Source organism: Phocoena phocoena, chromosome 10, assembly GCF_963924675.1.
Source record: "Phocoena phocoena chromosome 10, mPhoPho1.1, whole genome shotgun sequence".
NCBI lineage: Eukaryota > Metazoa > Chordata > Mammalia > Artiodactyla > Phocoenidae > Phocoena > Phocoena phocoena.
This window is the reverse complement of record NC_089228.1, coordinates 14,623,114-14,638,390: the sequence shown is the minus strand read 5'-3', so window position 1 is coordinate 14,638,390 and position 15,277 is coordinate 14,623,114. Positions and strand designations below refer to the sequence as shown.

General features: G+C 36.5%; 1 protein-coding gene and 1 non-coding gene across 2 annotated transcripts in view; one reads left to right on the top strand and one right to left on the bottom strand.

Annotated features, from left to right (window-relative positions):
* CNTN6 (contactin 6) overlaps window positions 1-15,277 on the top strand; it is a 293,831-nt gene that overhangs the window by 97,573 nt on the left and 180,981 nt on the right. The gene's annotated exons all lie outside the window — the stretch shown is intronic.
* LOC136130075 (U6 spliceosomal RNA) lies at window positions 14,432-14,536 on the bottom strand. Its single transcript, XR_010656280.1, has one exon. It is a non-coding gene; the product is annotated as a U6 spliceosomal RNA (small nuclear RNA).

The window sequence follows — 15,277 nt, the reverse complement described above, 5'->3', positions numbered from 1 at the left end:
AATACAAACAGTAATAACATTTACAAAAGACTACTGAATAGAATATTTGATGTGTATGTATTCCACACATTTGTGCCCTTCCAAACACTCCAGAGCAAAACACCCTTTCTGCTCACCATCAGCCGTCACCCTGACAATCCTACCAACATCACTCCTATCACCATGGCTGTCTCTCCAGAAGATCTTTTCCTTCTGCTTTTCGAAGCTTTAAACTTTTGACACACTCAGTATATAGTGTATTATTTCAAGACATTTTAATATTCATCCTTTTTACTAATATCTCATCAACCATTTCCAGCTACTCTTCTAAGACCTTTGTTCAGGAATGGTAGAAGAATTAACTCATTGTTTTATCCCAATATCCCAGAGAGACAAAACTAACTTAGCATTCCTATGTATGAAATTTTAGTAATTATATTTCACCTATCATGGTTAGAGTCTGACAATGACCATCTTCCTTCTCCAGTTTTCAAAGAGGTACTTCAGTTAATGGACTTTCCCTATAGTTTGTTTCCACAGTCCTACATCAGTCAGTCATGGAAGACAGGGTGTTCTGTTTTCTGAAGTCACTATAGAACCACAGTTACTTGGTAGTTCATTTTGAGCAAGTCTTGATAATGTTTTTCGAATTCAAAATAGTATCATCAGCCTGAGCAAGTATGGCAAATATGTAGTTATAGTGAATATTCTCTTAGTTTAAAACACAGCATTAAGATAAAGGCAAGCATCTTCTATTGACATTTTCTCTGGCTTTTTTTGTTTTTAGCCTTCAAAAATGTAACTCCTATACAAAGTGTGTGTATATTTATATCATATATCACACATTTCATATGGGTAAAAGAACATAAAATTGATAAAATGTGCCTGAATGCTTGTGACATAAAATTATATTTCAGTTCTAGCTATAAAAGTGTAATCCAATTAAAATGTTTATCATGCATCTATGAATATTTTTTCTTGTATACATAGTGGTGTTGCATGGAAAATTTAATTTCTTCCTTTAAAAGTAATCCTGGAGGAATTCATTCTATAGCTTTTCACAAGATACACCTAAAGATCAGCTCTGTAGAAGTCCAAGTTTAATGCATAAAATGTATTGTCTCAAATAATTATTTTATTTTATTTTAATTCTATTGTTGACTTATTGTGCTAAAAAGCATTGGTATAATTTTCATGGGCATGGTCTCTCTTTTTCCTTCATGTGTGAGCTAAAGTAGTGGTTTTTTAAAAGGCCAAGATGAAATACTCTATATACATAGGCATAGAATTTAAAAGGCAACATATAATGCTGCTAACTTCACACTGAAACTTACAGTTCTCAGAAATATATAACCATTTTAACATCAAGATTATCATCAGAAAAAAAGTAACAGTGAAATAAAAATCAGCATAGAGAAAGTAAAGGTAGCTGTGAATCTGAAGATAAAATGTGACAAATTCTTCTATTAAGACAATTTCACTTATTCAAAGAGGAACCATGGATTAATATTTTTTATTAGTCAATTGGAAACTTTAAATGTATGAAAAATACATAAGTGAATATTTAAATTAAAAAAAAGTGGGTTCATAAGAGGCTGATATAACCAGGCTCTTGGTCATGATCATAAATATTTTTTCTTTCCACATTAGTTAAGTATGAAACTGTTTTGCAAGGGCCAGTATTCTACTTATTGTACAGTATACAACTGGATTTCATATTTTTGTAATCCTCAGTGCCACTTATTCTCTCGGCATTCTAGGTTCATTCCCATATTTTCATATAATTTAGTTATTTTTTTACTTTTAAGAAGAGGGGCACCTCTAGGAATCAAAGCCCTAATTCTGTTTCTGGCTTCAAAGAGAACAGGTGCCTGAGTTAATATATTAAGTTTCTGATGCTGTATTAAAACACTGGCATAATAATATTATGGTACAATAATACCATTAAATTAGAGGCTTAAAACAGCACCCATCTATTATGTCACAGTTTCTGTGGGTCAGTAGTCTGGCTACAGCTCATCTGGGTTCTTTGCTTTGAGGTCTCATCTGAAAGTGGCAAACAAGGTGCCGGCCATGACTGGGTTTTTATCTGAAAACCCAACTGGGAAAGGATCTGCTTTCATAGTCATATGCTTGTTGACAGAATTCAGTTTATTGAATATTGTTAGATTGAGAGCTTCAGCCACTTGCTGGCTATTGGCCAAAGGATGCCCTCAATTCATTATCACATGGGTATCTACACACAGCTGCTTACTTTGTTAAACTGTGCAAATTGACTATGCAAGTGAGACAATTTTCTAGCAAAAGGGAAGTTATAATCTTATGTACCTAATCACGGAAATGACATTTCATCCCCTCTGCTGTGTTCTACTGGTTAGAAGCAAGTCACAGGTCAAACCTACACTCAAGGGCAGGGGATTACACAAAGATGCCCAATACCAGGAGGCAGGGTCACTGGGGGTCATTTTTAGAGTCTTCCCACCACACTTTTTCTATTCTGTAATTGGCAGATAATTTTGCCTAAGGAATATTATAGAAGTGTAATAGAAGAGATAGTATATGTCAATGAATCTAGGTCTAACCCAGAAATTTCAAGGAAGGTGATGCTTATACAGTAGATTGAAAAGTTTTATTATTAATTATTTGCTTTGATTGTTATCAAAAATTCTAATGATGTTTAATTGAGAAGAATATGCTTTGAGATTAGTATATATCATAAAGATGCCACCCTTTAACTTAATGGTGGATATATGTCTACAAAGTCTGATGTTTATGTGTAGGATAGTTACATATAGTACATGTAATAGTAATACCATATCTGAAGGACACAAACTTATTCATGTTAAAAATAAAAAACCAGAGCCCAAATTTGGAACTAGTTATAAGATAACTAATATACTGATTGCAATGGAATATAATGATGCCTCTCTGTATGAATATCTTAAAATAAGTAATGACTTTTATACTGGTCCTAGGAAACGATTAAACAGCTAACTGCAGACTGAAAAAAACTTACATAGCCTAGGAATTAAGCATTTGTGTGAACGGCAAAGCTTATGGAATTATGTATTTTTTATTAGAACATTTTCATTCCTGGTATTTCTCACCAGAAGTTCAATTAGGGAATCACATGGGAATGTAAAATTAATATATAAGAATTTGTTGGTTGTCTTTATAGAATTAGGAATAACTAGTGCTTATTTTAGCATTACCTTAACATAACTTTGGTATGGATTAGAGGAAAGAGCAGCTTTACTGGAAATGGTAAAAAATAAAATGTACATACACTAAAGTATTGGCATCCCATTAACAGAAGTTAGAGAGTAAAGAATCATTCTTAAAATTTGTGGAATAATCATTGCTTGTTACATCTTTAATAAGGAATTTAAGATGGTTCAGTAGTTAATAGATCCAGTTTGGTGGGATATGGGTGACCTCAAAACCCCTTCTCCTTAAAATTAATGGATTTAAGGAGCAGATGCATGATTTCTTTTCTTAATTAGCTATCTAGTTTACATATTAGTAAAATAGATACATATACGTGTTAGTGTATAGATGTCAATCCCAATCTCCCAATTCATTCCACCACTCCCCACCCACCGCTTTCCCCCTTTGGTATCCATATGCTTGTTCGCTACATGTGTGTCTCTATTTCTGCCTTGCAAACCACATATATGTGTTAGTATACGATATTTCTTTTTCTCTGACTTACTTCACTCTGTATGACAGTTCCTAAGTCCATCCATATCTCTACAAATGACCCAATTTTGTTCCTTTTTATGGCTGAGTAATATTCCATTGTATATATGTACCACTTCTTCTTTATCCATTCCTCTATCAATGGGCATTTAGGTTGCCTCCATGACCTGGCTATTGTAAATAGTGCTGCAATGAACATAGGGGTGCATGTGTCTTTTTGAATTATGGTCTTCTCTGGGTATATGTCCAGTAGTGGGATTGCTGGATCATATCATAATCCTATTTTTAGTTTTTTAAGGAACCTCCATACTGTTCTCCATAGTGGCTGTATCAATTTACATTCCCACCAACAGTGCAAGAGGGTTCCCTTTTCTCCACATCCTGTCCGGCATTTGTTGTTTGTAGATTTTTTGATGATGGCCATTCTGACTGGTGTGAGGCGATACCTCATTGTGGTTTTGATTGGCATTTCTCTAATAATTAGTGATGTTGAGCACCTTTTCATGTGCCTCTTGGCCGTCTGCATGTCTTCTTTAGAGAAATGTCTATTTAGGTCTTCTGCCCATTTTTGGATTGGGTTGACTGTTTTTTTAATATTGACTTGCATGAGCTGTTTAGATATTTTGGAGATTAATCCTTTGTCAGTTGCTTCATTTGCAAATATTTTCTCCCATTCTGAGGGCTGTCTTTTCATCTTGTTTACAGTTTCCTTTGCTGTGCAAAAGCTTTTAAGTTTCATTAGGCCCCATTTCTTTATTTTTGTTTTTATTTCCATTATTCTAGGAGGTGGATCAAAAGGATCTTACTGTGATTTATTTCAAAGAATGTTCTTCCTATGTTTTCCTCTAAGAGTTTTATAGTGTCTGTTACATTTAGGTCTTTAATCCATTTTGAGTTTATTTTTCTGTATGGTGTTAGGGAGTGTTCTAATTTTATTCTTTAACATGTAGCTGTCCAGTTTTCCCAGCACCACTTACTGAAGAGATGTCTTTTCTCCATTCTGTATTGTGCCTCCTTTGTCATAGATTACTTGACCATAGGTGCATGGGTTTATCTCTGGGCTTTGTAACCTGTTCCCTTGATCTATATTTCTGTTTTTGTACCAATAACATATTGTCTTGATTACTGTAGCTTTGTAGTATAGTCTAAAGTCAGGGAGTCGGATTCCTCCAGCTCCATTTTTTTCCCTCAAGATTGCTTTGGCTACGCGGGATCTCTTGTGTCTCCATACAAATTTTAAGGTTTTTTGTTCTAGGTCTGTAAAAAATGCCATTGGTAATTTGATAGGGATTGCATTGAATCTGTAGATTGCTTTGGGTAGTAGAGTCATTTTCACAATATTGATTCCTCCCATCCAAGAACTTGTATCTCTCTCCATCGGTTTGTGTCATCATTGATTTGTTTCATCAGTGTCTTTTAGTTTTCTGAGTAGAGGTCTTTTATCTCCTTAGCCAGGTTTATTCCTAGGTATTTTATTCTTTTTGTTGCAATGGTGATTGGGACTCTTGCCTTAATTGCTCTTTCTGATCTTTCATTGTTAGTGTATAGGAATGCAAGAGATTTCTGTGCATTAATTTTGTATCCTGCTACTTTACCAAATTCATTGATTAGCTCTAGTAGTTTTCTGGTGGCATCTTTAAGATTATCTATGTATAGTATCAAGTCATCTGCAAACAGTGGCAGTTTTACTTCATCTTTTCCTTTTATTTCTTTTTATTCTCTGATCACTGTGGCGAGAGTGGACATCCTTGTCTTGTTCATCTTAGAGGAAATGCTTTCAGTTTTTCACCATTGAGAATGATGTTTGCTGTGGGTATGTTGTATACGGCCTTTTTTATGTTGAGGTGGCTTCCCTCTATGTCCATTTCCTGGAGAGTTTTTTTTTATCATAAATGGGTGTTGAATTTTGTCAAAAGCTTTTTCTGCATCTACTGAGATGATCATATTTGTTCATATAGTGTATCACACTGATTGATTTGTGTATATTGAAGAATCCTTACATCCCTGGGATAAATCCCACTTGATCATAGTGTATGATCCTTTTAATGTGTTGTCGGATTCTGTTTGCTAGTATTTTGTTGAGAATTTTTGCATCTATATTAATCAGTGATATTGGTATGTAATTTTCTTTTTTCTAGTATTTATGTCTGGTTTTGGTATCAGGGTGATGGGGGTCTCATAGAATGAGTTTGGGAGCGTGACTTCCTCTGCAATTTTTTGGAAGAGTTAGAGAAGGCTGGTTGTTACCTCTTCTCTAAATGTTGATAACATTCACCTGTGAAGCCATGTGGGCTTAGAGTTTTGTTTGTTGGAAGATTTTTAATCACAGTTTGAATTTCATTACTTGTGATTGGTTTGTTCATATTTTCTATTTCTTCCTGGTTCAGTCTTGGAAGCTTATACCATTCTAAGAATTTGTCTTTTCTTCCAGGTTGTCCATTTTATTGGCATAGAGTTTCTTGTAGCAGTTTCTTATCATGCTTTCTATTTCTGCAGTGTCTGTTGTAACTTCTCGTTTTTCATTTCTAATTTTATTGATTTGAGTGTTCACCCTCTTTTTCTTGATGTGTCTGGCTGAAGGTTTATCAAATTTGTTATCTTTTCAAAGAACCAGCTTCTAGTTTTATTGATCTTTGCTATTGTTTTCTTTGTTTCTATTTCATTTATTTCTGCTCTGATCTTTATGATTTCTTTCCTTCTACTAACTTTGGGTTTTGTTTGTTCTTCTTTCTCTAGTTCCTTTAGGTTTAAGGTTAGAGTGTTTATTTGAGATTTTTCCTGTTTCTTGAGGTAGGCTTGTATAGCTATAAACTTCCCTCTTAGAACTGCTTTTGCTGCATCCCATAGGTTTTGGATCGTCATGTTTTCATTGTCATTTGTCTCTAGGTATTTTTTAATTTCCTCTTCGATTTCTTCAGTGATCTCTTGGTTAGCTTCCATGTGTTTGTGTTTTTTTATATTTTCTTCCCTGTAATTGATTTCTAATGTTATAGAGTTGTGGTCAGAAGATGCTTGATATTTCAATTTTCTTCAATTTACCGAGGCTTGATCTGTGATTCAAGATGTGATCTATCCCGGAGAATGTTCTGTTTGCATTTGAGAAGAAAGTGTAATCTGCTGTTTTTGGATGGAATGTCCTATAAATATCAATTAAATCTATCTGGTCTATTGTGTCATTTAAAGCTTGTGTTTCCTTATTAATTTGCTGTCTGGATGATCTGTCCATTGGTGTAAGTGAGGTGCCAGTCCCCCTCTATTATTGTTTTACTGTCGATTTCCTCTTTTATAGGTGTTAACATTTGCCTTATGTATTGAGGTGTTCCTACGTTGGGTACATATATATTTATAATTGTTATATCTTCTTCTTGGACTGATCCCTTGATCATTATGTAGTATCCTTCCTTATCTCTTGTAACATTCTCTATTTTAAAGTCTATTTTATCTGATTTGAGTATTGCTACTCCAGCTTTCTTTTGATTTCCACTTGCATGGTACATCATTTTCCATCCCCTCACTTTCAGTCTGTATGTTACCCTAGGTCTGAAGTGGGTCTCTTGTAGACAGCGTATATACGGGTCTTGTTTTTGTATCCATTCTGCGAACTTGTGTCTTTTGGTTGGAACATTTAATCCATTCACATTTAAGGTAATTATCAATATGTATGCTCCTATTACCATTTCTTAATTGTTTTGGGTTTGTTTTTGTACGTCTTTTTTTCTCTTCTGTTTCCCACTTAGAGAAGTTCCTTTAGCATTTGTTGTAAAGCTGGTTTGATGGTACTGAATTCTCTTAGCTTTTGCTTGTCTGTAAAGCTTTTGATTTCTCCATCGAATCTGAATGAGTTCCTTGCTGACAGAGTAATCTTGGTTGTAGTTTCTTCCCTCTCATCACTTTATGATAATCGTTCCACTCCCTTCTGGCTTGTAGAGTTTCTGCTGAGAAATGAGCTGTTAACCTTATGGGAGTTCCCTTGTATGTTATTTGTTCTTCTCTTGTTGCTTTTAATAATTTTTCTTTATCTTTAATTTTTCGCAATTTGATTACTATGTATCTTGGCGTGTTTCTCCTTGGGTTTACCCTGCCTAGGACTCTCTGTGCTTCCTGGACTTGGGTGGCCATTTCCTTTCCCATATTAGGGAAGTTTTCAAATATAATCTCTTGAAATATTTTCTCAGGTCCTTTCTCTCTCTCTTCTCTTTCTGGGACCCCTATAATGTGGATGTTGGTGCATTTAATGTTGTCCCAGAGGTCTTTAAGGCTGTCTTCATTTCTTTTCTTGCTTGTTCTTTATTCTGTTCTGTGGCAGTGAATTCCACCATTCTGTCTTCCAGGTCACTTATCTGTTCTTCTGCCTCAGTTATTCTATTGATTCCTTCTCGTGTGTTTTTCACTTCAGTTATTGTATTGTTCACTTCTGTTGGTTTGTTCTTTAATTCTTCTAGGTGCTTGTTCTTTAATTCTTCTAGGCACCTCTGTTTGTTTGTTCTTTAATTCTTCTAGGTGCTTGTTCTTTAATTCTTCTAGGTCTTTGTTAAACATTTCTTGCATCTTCTCGATCTTTGCCACCACTCTTTTTCCAAGGTCCTGGATCGTCTTCACTATCATTATTTTGAATTCTTTTCCTGGCATGTTGCCTATCTCCACTTCATTTGTTGTGTTTCTGGGGTTTTATCTTCTTTCAGTCATCTGGTACATAGTCCTCTGACTTTGCATTTTGTCTATCTTTCTGTGAATGTGGTTTTCATTCCACAGGCTGCAGAATTGTAGTTCTTTTCTCTTCTGCTGTCTGCCCTCTCGTGGATGAGGCTATCTCAGAGCCTTGTGCAAACTTCCTGATGGGAGGGATTGGTGGTGGGTAGAGCTGGGTGTTGCTCTGGTGGGCAGAGCTCAGTAAAACTTTAATTTGCTTGTCTGCTGATTGGTGGGCAGAGTTCCCTCCCTGTTGGTTGTTTGGCCTGAGGCGACCCAGAACTGGAGACTACTGGCTCTTTGGTGGGGCTTACGGTGGACTCTGGGAGGTTCAGGCCAAGAAGTACTTCCCAGAACTTCTGCTGCCAGTGTCCTTGCCCCTGCAGTGAGCCACAGGCACGCCCCACCTCTGCAGGAGACCCTCCAAGACTAGCAGGTAAGTCTGGTTCAGCCTCCTATGGGGTCACTGCTTCCTCCTGGTTCCTGCTGTACACACTACTTTGTGTGTGCCCTCCGAGAGTGGAGTTTCTGTTTCCCCCAGTCCTGTAGACATCCTGCAATCAAATTCCACTAGGCTTCAAAGTCTGATTCTTTGGGAATTCCTCCTCCCATTGCTGGGCCCCCAGGTTGGGAAACCTGACGTGGGGCTCAGAACCTTTACTCCAGTGGGTGTACTTCTGTGTTATAATTGTTCTCTAGCTTGTGAGTCGCCCACCCAGCCATTATCGGATTTGATTTTATTGTGATTGCGCCCCTCCTACCGTCTAATTGTGGCTTCTCCTTTGTCTTTGGATGTGGGGTAATTTTTTGGTGAGTTCCAGTGTCTTCCTGTCAATGACAGTTAGTTGTGATTCCGGTGCTCTCACAAGAATGAGTGAGCACAGGTCCTTCTACTCTGCCAACGTGAACCAATCCCAAGTCCATGATTTCTTTTAAAATTTTCCATCTATTTGCTGTAGTTTTTACACTCAGGGTTTCTTATCTCTTCCACAATGAATACTGCATGTTTTAAAAAATTTTATAAAATATGTGAAGAGAAAAAGAACAAAAAACTTACGAAACACTTTCTTTGGTATCTAGAAGAGCTTTGACTATGCAAATGGATGAGCTAAAAGGATACTGGGGACCCCTGGTTTTCCAATCCACATTTTTATAACCACTGCATTAGAATAAAACAACAGAAGTATGAAATCCTCAGCCTATGTTTGGTATTGTTAAAGGCCAATGAAAGTGCTAATATAACCCATCATGGCTTACAGCCAGCTTCTGTAAATAGAATTCATGGTACAAATGAATTAGTGCATGTAAAGCACTTACAACAGACATAATAAATATAGTCTGTCAGGAAAGCTATATATAGCATAGTAATTAAGAGCACAGCCTGAAGGCTGCATTGGTTCAAATCCTTGCTTTGCCACTGTCAACTTGAATACATTACATCTCTGCATCTCACTGCTCTTATCTGTAACACTGAGATATTAATAATGACATCTCATGAAGTTTTATGAGGATTATATAAATTAATAAAACAGCGTCTTGTACAGATTATGAACTATGAAATGTTTATTCTTAATTATTGCTATTTTTTAGTTCCTAGAGACAGATGTAATCTTATCAATAAATTTTAGGGCTTTGTTACTTTCATTCATTTAATAAATATTCATTGATTCATGTACCAACTTCAAGACACTGCCCAAATAATAAGAGGACTAAAAAAGGAAACAGGGGCTTCCCTGGTGGCGCAGTGGTTGAGAGTCTGCCTGCCGGTGCGAAGGACACAGGTTCGTGCCCCCGTCCGAGAGGATCCCAAGTGCCATGGAGCAGCTGGGCCCGTGGGCCGTGGCCACTGGGCCTGCGCGTCCGGAGCCTGTGCCCCGCAACGGGAGAGGCCACAACAGTGAGAGGTCCACGTGCCGCAAAAAAAAAAAAAAGGAAACAGGATGTGACTTTTGTGATGGAAATTGTGTAATGTAAAAGATAAGATTTTGCATATATGTTAGTAGTATATTGAAGAAAATGAAAGCTAGTACAAGATAGTAAAATCTCAACATAAAAGAGTTATTTCCATGAATTTTTGAAAGATGTCATTTTGAGCCGTACCCCGAAGGGTGTCAGCATTGAACCACAGAGATGGCTGATGTTACTAAAGGGTTACCTATGCTTTGAAAAGAGATTTGTAGATCTATGTTTATATATGAGAACATCACATACCTGCAGACATTCATGCGAATGTAAACGCGATTTTCACACATGGGTTAACAAATTCCAACCAGTCTCCCAAAATTACCTAGGAGAGAAAAAGACCTGTCTCATTTTAACCATTTTGGGAAATTTTCACAAAAATATGTTTAATTTAGAATGAATTTAAAATGAACAAAATATTGAGTCCTGTGGACTGACCAGCAAAATAAAACCCAAATGCAAGTCATTTAGCTACTCTGCTTTCCGCCTAGGTGTTTTTCTTTCTTTAATATTTCCTGTAAGTTAGGGCTCTTTCATCTTTTATTTGCAGCATAAAAGCCTACGTGGGCATCTCTTAACTCCTAATTTAGCTGTCTGTTTGGAAAAGACAACCTGAACGTGGCTGTGGTGAGAAGTGCTGCTCCATCTAGTTGGCTGGAGACCCTTTACAGCTGGAGCCCCTTTTACAGTGCTGAAGTAGCTGCCACACTCAGCAGAAGTCCCTCAGTTGTACTCTTATTTTTATAATAAACGGGGAAAAACGAGGTATGATAAGTTGCCCTTTTCAGTATGGTTTCTCCCCATTCTCCCTGTCCAAATAGAAATATAAAAGAAATCTTGTCATGTATAAAGGTCTATTTCACATTGCCTAAGAGGAAAAGAGAAGAAGTTGAGGAGTGAAGCCAATTAGGGGAAATGGGAGGTAAAGAGGTAAGGCCAGTGGGTCCTCATAAATGCCCCCAATGTGAGGATTTTTACCTATTTATCCACATAGAATGACTTGCAAAAGCCTTTGTTGTTTTTTTTTTTTACAATTCATAGGCTTCCCACTGATTATTTCCTAAGGTCAATTGCCCCCTACAGTGAAAACCTTCCATCGGGAACTAAGCAAGCTCAAAAAACTGCCTGATGTGTAATAAAGCACTTTTTTGCTAACATCAGTTCCATCTATACATACCACTTTTTTTCTTTCCTACACCTTCACCCCCTTCCTTACATTCCTTTGAGCTGTACAGAAGCCAATGAGGATGAAATAATTAGAATGTGTGTCTGCTGCACAAAAGTCCTTCTCCATGGGCACAGTTTTCACCTGATCTTTTATAGAAAGCATAGTGTGTTTACATACACATCCATAGGCCAGTACTACATATACAGAATTTGCCATCCCATTGTACACTTAGCTTTTCTATAGTCTCTGAGGACTTGATTTTGGTTAAAAAAACAAACTATTAGAAGTTTTTAAAATGCTTTTTATTTCAAAAAACCAAAAATACAAAATGAGAAATGACTATACACTATAACCTCAAAAATGAATATTGTCAAGGACCAAGATAAATAATAGCCCAAAATATAGTGAAAAAATTTTCAATTGAAATATAGAAAATGGGAACATTCAATTACCTCCTGGAGAACAGTGGGTTTCCTCCCAAGCCTCTACTGAAGAATATGATGTGAAACTGTTTCCACTGTTTTTCTATTAAAAATCTTCCAATGGACTTCTGTGGTGGCGCAGTGGTTAAGAATCCTCCTGCCAATGCAGGGGACACGAGTTCGAGCCCTAGTGTGGGAAGATCCCACATGCCGCGGAGCAACTAAGCCCGTGTGCCACAACTACTGAGCCTGTGCTCTAGAGACCACGAGCCACAACTACTGAGCTCATGTGCCACAACTACTGAAGCCCACGTGCCTAGAGCCTGTGCCTCACAACAAAAGAAGCCACTGCAATGAGAAGCCCGTACAATGCAACAAAGAGTAACCGCCACTCACCGCAACTAGAGAAAGCCTGCGTGAAGCAACAAAGACCCAACACAGCCAAAAATAAATAAATAAATAAATTTATATTAAAAAAAAAAATCTTCCAGTTCAGTTTTCCTGTACTGACCCAATTCCCCGGTACTTAGGGCAAGGCTGTTTTTTGGTTTGGGCTTTTTCTTTTTTTTTTTCTTCTGTACATGTGTGATTGCTTATCTGTCTAGAATAGTCTTATTTGCGTGCCAAATAAGTCTTCAATCTACAACCTCCTTTTGATACGTTCAGATTGGGCCCCCATTAACCTTTTTTTTAAATCTCATATTTTCATAATGGACAAACTCATCTAAAAGATCCTTATAGGATAATATCCAAAATCCGTGCATGGCCAAAAAGCCTTCCGTGATTCATTCCCCTAGGGTACTACAAATTCCCACTTTTACCAAACTATTTATGCTTTAAGAAGACACCGTGTTTTTTGATTTCTCTATACCTGTTTTAGTTGCTAGTGCCTCTTCCGAGAATATTTATACTTATCTTGTCTTCCTGGAAAACTACTACTATCTTTCAAAACCTAAAATAAATATTTTTTGCCCAGGAAGCTTTTCTCTGTCCAGCATTCTGGTTGTAGGAAACTGTTGCCTATATGGATCATAATACATGTCATTTGCAACATTGGAGGCAAATGTCCCTTGTTTGCTGCATATTAGTTTCAGAATAGGTTTTACTCTTCTGGAGGTAGAAAGATTTGGCTTAAGTCCAAAAGGATTCCTTTTTGTCACAGATCCACACATGCTGTTGAGTTTTATGTGTGCATCAGTAACAACAATGACATCGATTATATATATATATATATATACACACACATACACACACACACACACAAACAAATATTCACACACACAACCAGTGTAAAGGAAGCTTCAAAACTTCCCTCAAATAATAATTTTTTTTTTTTTTTTTTTTCTCTCTCTACCCTCACTTAGACAGCTTGGAACCTTCTCTTTTCAATGTGTTCACTGGAATCTTCTCTTTTCAATGTGTTCATTATTGCTTCCTCTGCTTAGCTCACCTATAATGCAATTAAATTAGCACAGGTACGCAAACTACTCACAAATTATGTATACCCGACAAGCCAAGTGCATAAAAATCTAGGGTCAAGATCACAAGAATGACTCAGTAAACTCAATCAGCTCCTCCCGTCTTTTTTGCAGCTCTGTATTTCATATGTACATTAATTTGCCTGAAGTTGCTGTATTGACTTAATGGAATGCTGCTGACCATACTGAGACATTAAAATTCTGCCATTTAACCGAATTAAAGAGATTAAAATAATCAGGTTTGGCTGTGCTATTGTTATAGCACATATTTATACTTTTACATATTTAAAAGTAGAGTGGCCAATGTGATTCAAGTTGCCATTTAATGGCTCATCATGCATAATTAAACTAGCCTAAGCTAACCTACAATGACTGAATGGAAGTAATATGCCTTGGTTGTCAAGAGTACAGACTTTGACATCAGAAATAGAGCCTCAAGATTTAGCTTTACCATTTTTAGCTTTGTAACCTTGGGTAGGTCACTTAACCTGTCATTGTTCAAAAGGTAAAAATGGATTTTTAGCAGTGACTTCTTCATAGGGTTGGTATAAACAATCAATGAAATAAGGAATTTGAAATGCCAGTACAATACCTAGCGTGCGGTAAGCAATCTGGGCATGCTCTTGGATACTTTTCCCTCTAGTGCTGCTCTTCTTCCAGCTGCAATATTTGTAAAGTCAGTTTTATCTGTGGGCCTCCATTTTCTCATGAACTCTTCAATTTATAAATATGTGATTTTCCAATGCAGTTTCATCTGTTATATAAAGTACAATAAGCTTATGCTTAGTGCTCTATTTATTCAACCTTAGTTATATATAAGGCAGTCAAACCTGCAAACCCCAGAGTTAAATCATTGTTTCAGTCTTCTCACAGCACTCATTTTAAAAATTAAAGCATGTTTAATATTCAATAAAATACAATGATCTTGTGTTCAGTTTAATAAGTTTTTATAGTTGTAGTCACTCAAAACAAGATATAAAACATTTCCATTATTCCAGGTAGTTTCTCATGTCTTTTTTTCAATAAAGAAGGAAGAAAAAATGGAATGTCTCATAAACATTTGTGTCATCCTTATGCAAGTCCTATGCTCATCTTCTTTGTATCAGGCCAATTTTACTTCATTTTGCCAAAGTGGGCACTACCCATTGCATTTCTGATTACCTCCCTTATTCTCTCAGATGCAGCAGAAATTATAAAAAAGAGAAAGAACAATTAACCCAGAAATACTCGAGCCAATCTAAGATCAGCAAACTCTTGGTGAGTATAGAGCTGCTCCTCCACCCCCAGCCACTTAAAAGCACAAATCTCTGTTTTACAAGATGTCTTTATAACATTAATGATATTTTAGAGGGAGAAGATAGGAAATCTTTTAGAGAAATGGTGGTGCCCAAGCAGAGAATAGTGGAGTTTCACTCATCACCCTTCAGAGTCTGATTCTCAGTTCTGTGGTTTTGGAGACTAGGTTTTCTTGGCACAGAGTTGATCAGGTCTTATGGACAAACACTTGCTGAGCAAATTTATATGACTTTATATATAAATCAGAAAAAAATTTGTATTAATATATTAGTACATTAATAATATATTATTATAATGGATTGTTTTTCACTTAACAGAATATTTACATTCATTATCTAGGATACTTTATTCCAGTTTTTCTCAACTTTTATTTTATTTCCACTCTCCTTTTGCCACAAAGGGGCCCACTCAGTCCCCCACCCATGAAGCTTTAATACCATATATATTCTGTTTATTTATTCACATACGTAGTCCTGTGCTTTATACATAAAAAGTAACATTTTTTTCACCATCCTCTCCACTCCTTGGAACTAATTTTCACCTCCTTGGGGGTGATATTGACTCATTGTGGGTGTATACCCTAT